The sequence below is a fragment of the Cyprinodon variegatus genome, unplaced genomic scaffold (assembly GCF_000732505.1).
Source record: "Cyprinodon variegatus isolate N-32 unplaced genomic scaffold, C_variegatus-1.0 Scaffold247, whole genome shotgun sequence".
In the NCBI taxonomy this organism is placed as follows: Eukaryota; Metazoa; Chordata; class Actinopteri; order Cyprinodontiformes; family Cyprinodontidae; genus Cyprinodon; species Cyprinodon variegatus.
This window is the reverse complement of record NW_015150700.1, coordinates 897,250-903,124: the sequence shown is the minus strand read 5'-3', so window position 1 is coordinate 903,124 and position 5,875 is coordinate 897,250. Positions and strand designations below refer to the sequence as shown.

Below are 5,875 nucleotides of genomic sequence, written 5' to 3'. Positions count from 1 at the left end.
AAATGAAGGCTAATCATGTTTTGGGTGTACTATTCCTTTAATGTGATCCCTTTAATTTGAAGGAATCATCAGCAGGAAATCTGACCGTGTCATTTTAAACGTGTGTTGGTCTTCAGGTAAAACCTGCTGCAAGTTTGGAATGTGGAAGCAGATCCCACTGTGCAAAAATTGTTAGAAAAGACATTGAAAAGACGACATGATTTCTAAACGACGTCTACATTTGTTGAAAAGTCAAAAGTGAAAAGCTGTATTTTCAGATCATTCAAAAAACGAAAACCCAGTTTTCTAAGTCTATCATTTTGTGTTAAGTGGGTCAAAATCATGCCAACCAAACAGCCAAATTTGCAACAATTATTTCTGGACTAAAATCAAGACTATGACAGACCAACCAGATTAAGCCTAAAACCTACGTCTAAATGACGTCTGGTGTTTGGTTTTTTGGCGTCTATGTTTAAATCACAGATTAAAAAAACAGCAAAGGCGCAATATTCATCCCCCTTCTGGATTCACATCATTCTTTGAAGGTTGCGAACATTAGCTTGGCTTTTGAGGAACAGTCCCGCCTCTATTCCAACCAGCAGGGAGTCACCTGCAGGCAGGTAGCAACTTTCTACCTATGGTGCAACAGACCCGGAAACAAAGGCAAAAACAAACCATGGCTAACTGTGATGTTGCTAACCCTACATCCACCATAAAACACATACAAACAATTCAAATTCTGGTGCGTATCCTTGCTAGAAAAAAAGCTGTCTGAATGAGTTTTATCTAATTTGTCTTTTCCTAAAAGTAATTAAACACGAATCTGAAGACCGTTTTAGAAGGACTGCAGGTGTAAAAACACCAGTTATGACTCTTTTAACAAAGCAATAAGAGCAAACTTTGTTCTCAGTCACTTGTCTTCTAATTTATGATGAAGGTTCTTGTCACCACCACCAGCAATGAGAAATACATGTGGGTGTCATGATTTTTGCACTGATTTCTGGTCTGATTACTCATTTTTACACACCTGCTTTGCTCCGCCCAGTTTTTATTACCCGCTAATATGATCCACCTGCATTAGTCTTGATTTAACTAGCCCTCAGACTAGTCATCAATGCCAATTTATTTTGGAACCGTTGGTGAGAATTATTCTTGCGTTCCTGTATTCTGATAACCTGATCCTGACCTGTTCTGCCTCTCGACCTCTGAGCTTGCCTATGCCCATTCTGATCAGTTTGCCTGACCTGTCTTCTGACTCCTGCTGAATATCTGCCTGTTTGCGTAGCATACAAGGAACTGAGACACGATTCCGTCCTAGATTCTCCCTCAGTACCTCACCTGATCTCTGATCTTCTGTCTCTGACTATCGAACACGTCATCGACATGCTTCACCTCTGGATTATCCTGTCTACCTACGTCTGCTTGGTTCTGATCTCCTGTCTGTCCTCCAACCTCTGATACATCTGTGTGGCGACCGCTGCGTCGCATTGGCAGCTGACTTGCTGGAACAAACCTCATCCTCTGGATTCAGACTGAACTATTAGACCAGGTTAGTGGCTCACACATTTGTTATCATCCAATTCAAGAAAGATGTTGTCACTAACCTGTGTTCTCCTCATGCAGAGGTTCCAACACTTGATGCAGTTCACTGCAGATCAGTTTCTAATAAATGTTTTGAGAAACCTAGCTCTCTGCCTGCCTCGAATACTAAATCCTACTGACTGTGCTTTAGAAAGATGAAACAAAATTACCTATTTCTATTAATAATTATAAAAAGGGGAATACAATACCTCATGTAAGGCCTAATAATGAATTTGCTGAAAGAATAAATGCATTTTTTTTATGGCACTAGTGGCTCGTTTTTTTCGACGGTAGGCTGAAAGGAAAGGGAGTGAGACATGCAGAAAAAGAACCGCAAATAGGAAAACAGGTCGGATTTGAACCCGGGTCGGCCATGTCGAGGACTAAGGCCTTCGTATGTGGGTTGTGCACGCTAACCACTGCCCCACCTGCACGAGTAGGGTATTCATGTAACACATTTTTATCATACATATCGTACATTTGGTGCCATAATTCAATTATTTAATGACCTAATGAATTTCTCGTTGAACAGCTGCAAATTAGCTGCAGATATGAATTGTGTTTCTGATACAGATCATGCTGTTCTGACTTTGAATCAAGTTCATAGATCTCTTATTCTGCTTCCTTTCTTAATGTGAATGATAGTTATTTTCCCCAGCAGTGTCATCTAGTGGTACGGAGCTCACCTACAGTAAGTGTGCTGAAACATTTCTGGATGTGAAACATTTTCATCATTTCATTACTTATTGGTAGAAAAATAATCCCAAAGAAACGGCTCACTGTTCTGCATGTGCGTTAAGCGAAGTTTTGATCAAGGTTTCTGCCTCAGTTTTTCTTTGGGCTCGTTGTAGTTCCTAGTGTCACGTAAAATAGACCAAGCGGTCCTTTAAATGAGAAATTTATGTTGGGATTTCATTGATTTGAAAGAATACATCTTCTTGTTGATAAGTGAATCCAATGCATGACATATGTTTTTAATCTTGCACTCTGTTGCAGTGTTTTAGTGCTGCAGATCCAGGTGATTTGTTGCTTTACTGGAAAGGTTAAAAAAACATTAACCAACAGTTTATCTCACCAGCTTCTTCTTTCATCCTGATTTATTGCTTCATCAAATGAGGACATTGAGTCGTGAAAGATGGCAGAAGTAAACTACAATAAATCTGCTTCTTGCTCGTCACTGATTTTGTTAAAGATTGTGAAAACCTGTCATTTAATTCTGAGGCTTATAACCAGGATAGAACAGCAAATATGACATTTTCAGCCCAACCAGTGTTAAACACCCTATTCAGAGACGTTAAGGACCAGCACTGGATACCCTATATAATCATTCTTTTACCCGTTTAAGGTTATTTTGTTTACCCAATCCTTCTTATTAATCATATAAACTAAGTTTAAATCCTTTTCTTTTGTAATGCATCTTGAGTTGACATTTAATATGGATTTAAATACCATTCTTGGACTGTGTGGCCTGAACCAACCATGGCGACGTGATAAACACCTGCTGTCATCCGTGCTCACCTGTGTGATGCCGCCAGATGCTGTGCATCATGCTCAGCTGCGACACACACTGCTTCAGCAACTGGACCTGCGCGATAACTCGTCCAGATTAAAACCTTCCTGTGGAGGAACCAGCGTGCTCATTTTCAGGCTTACATACCGTGCAAATGTAAAGCCTGCCGTGCTAATCTGACTGGCTAAATGCCGTTTCCTCTAGCAGATGGTTAACCTTTCAGTGTGACCCTGTTCAGTTAGCGGTTAGCCTGACCACTGCCTCTCTGAGCTAATTTAAACCCCAGCAGTTGTTGGTGGCAGTTGTTAATATCTGATCTCTGATCGGTTGGTTGAACGCAGACGGCTGGCCTATAAATACCGTCTGCTAGTTTATGCTAAACTCTAACCTAAGACTTGACCATGTTGCATAAAACTGAACCTGAAGCTCATCATTAAGCTGCTCCTTAAACTATTAAAAGTCTGAGTCCTATTTAGTGATGGATAATGTGGCACAGTAATGTTAACTGAGCCTAGATCTGTGCTGCAGTCTTGAATTCACTGTCACGAGATCATCCTGCTGATGTTGGTTCACGTGTCGGCGCCAGAAGCATCCGACTCTGCCCTCCGCTTCAGAGCTGCTGGTTGGATCCCAAACAGTCGCTCTCATCAGTAAGCAGTAAAAGAACGGAAGAAAAACCTGCACTTAGTGGATGAAACGTGTTAACATCTTTCCTTTTCTTCAAACCAACCATTTTCAGTTCCACCCAGTGTTCCCAGCAGGCCTAACTGGTGAACATCCTGCTCTTTAAAGTTAAGGCTCTGAAATTATTTTAAACAAAGACCTCAGTAAATATCAAACTGTCGTCTTTACAAAGATTGAAACAGAAGTACAAGAGGATTTTAACTTTCCTGGTTGAAAAATATTCATTTTCTTTGGTTTATTGAAGAAAACTGTAACAAAACTTTAGATTAAAAAAGCAAATAAGGCAAAAGTTTCTGTGAAATCTGCAATTCGGAAGGTCAGACATTTCCCACCGACTTTAAAATCCATTCTGGTTTATTTTGTTTTTTGGAAACAATATGGTTAAAAAAAAAGTCATTTCTGCAATTCTTTTTGTTTTTTCTCCTTTAGATCTTTAGCTTAAGTTTGCTCAAAGAGAAAATATTTCTAGTTAGTTTTTGTTGCAGTTTTCTTTTCATTAATTTTACAGTTAATGTGTTTGTATTTTCCACATCTAGGCAAAATATATCACAGCATCTTCCACAGACTGGAGTCTAGTTCTCATTTTTCTTTTTTTCATCAGTAGAACAGTTTAACCAGAACTGGTTGTTCCTGGATTAACAGAAAATCATAACCTCCAGGGATGCTTTAAGTCTTCAGTTTTAAGAAGATGTAAAAAACAGTATTAGACAAAGGAAGGCTTGCGAGCATAAAGATCTCGATCAGTAGAAAGGTTTTCCAGATGAAAGTGCCCCTTGGAGAGGTTGAGAAGCTGTTTTTAGAAACCACAATCATCGAAAACCCATCCAACAGATCAAGGTTTGACCCCACTGTGTAATCTCAGCTCTCCATGCTCCAGCACGCACACAGGTTTCATTTCACACCTCGGCGCCATCTGAAATCCAGGATAACAAAGCTTACCTTCTTTGGTTTATTCCACTATAATCCCAATAAACACCTGACTCCCGGCAGGGCGGCTACCTATCAGTCTGTTTTCCAGCCCGTCTTCCTCTCTCTGAGTCCGTCTGCCGTCTTCAGCTTTGCTTCTCTGACTGAAACATGAGAGGTCAGGTAGTGTGTCCTCACACACACACGCACAGCAGCGCACGCACAAACACACACAGGAAGCCACATGCTTATCGGTTACCGGCATGAAAACTTTTAATCATTCCAGTCTGACATGATCTGCTTTTAATTTGCGTCATATAATGTGGCTGGAGGGGAGCGTGCTCACATTTCAACATAAATGTAAAAACATTGACTTGTTATTATCAGTGTAACAGTGGGGTTTACCTGCAAACGTCAGGGTTTTCACAGACAGGTCTACTGAATGTGTGTACAGAAGGATTGGGTAGAAAACCCATCCCTGGGGGGGGCACCAGTGCTGCTGGTTCTGGTACTTAAGAAATCCTCATCTGTTGGCTCTTTAATCCAGTGCAGTCCAGCCACGTTATGGCCCTCTACTGTCAGTATAAGGACACTTTTCAGTTGTCTCCTTGGATAATGGTTCTAGACTCAGTTAATTAGACCTAATGCCAGATTGTTCCTTTAGCACTGAAAGAATTATTATTATTTATTTTTTGAACAGCGTCCTGTCTGGCGATGTGGCAATAGGACTAATTGTCTTGATGCCAAAAAGAGCCCAACATGATTTGCTTTCACAAGTGGAGCAGTACGGCTATCGCCAAAGTGTTCCGCTTGATTTATGCATATAAATAGCTTTATTATAATTCATGCAGGGAGTATTACAGGTTATATGGACACTGCAATGTAAGCAGAACAGAAAAGGAAAAACAGAAAAAAGGAGAAAAGATGAAAGAAAAAGAAGATAAAAGGAAGATAACGATAAAATATCTTCAGTCTGCTTCATCACCTGCAAAGAGATGTAAAAGAACATTACAACCAACGAGCAAGGTATAAGAGATACAATAAAGCAACACCTTGATACTGTCGCTGAAGTATAAGTGGTATAGTTTAATCTGACATGTATACTGTGGTAGCTCAGGATAAGCATATGGGCTTTCTGTATGGAAGTTAATCTCTTAAAGGAATAGTACACCCAAAACATGATTAGCCTTCATTTTCTACTCACCCCCATGCTGA

The 5,875-nt window shown here is 40.2% G+C and overlaps 1 protein-coding gene across 1 annotated transcript in view; it reads right to left on the bottom strand.

Moving 5' to 3' along the window:
* LOC107089315 (sodium channel protein type 4 subunit alpha B-like) overlaps positions 1-4,712 on the bottom strand; it is a 58,434-nt gene extending 53,722 nt beyond the window's left edge. The window contains exon 1 of the mRNA XM_015382038.1: positions 4,694-4,712. The gene's annotated coding sequence lies outside the window, so the exon portion shown is untranslated. The remainder of the gene's footprint in view (positions 1-4,693) is intronic.
* Between the last annotated feature and the right edge of the window lie 1,163 nt (positions 4,713-5,875).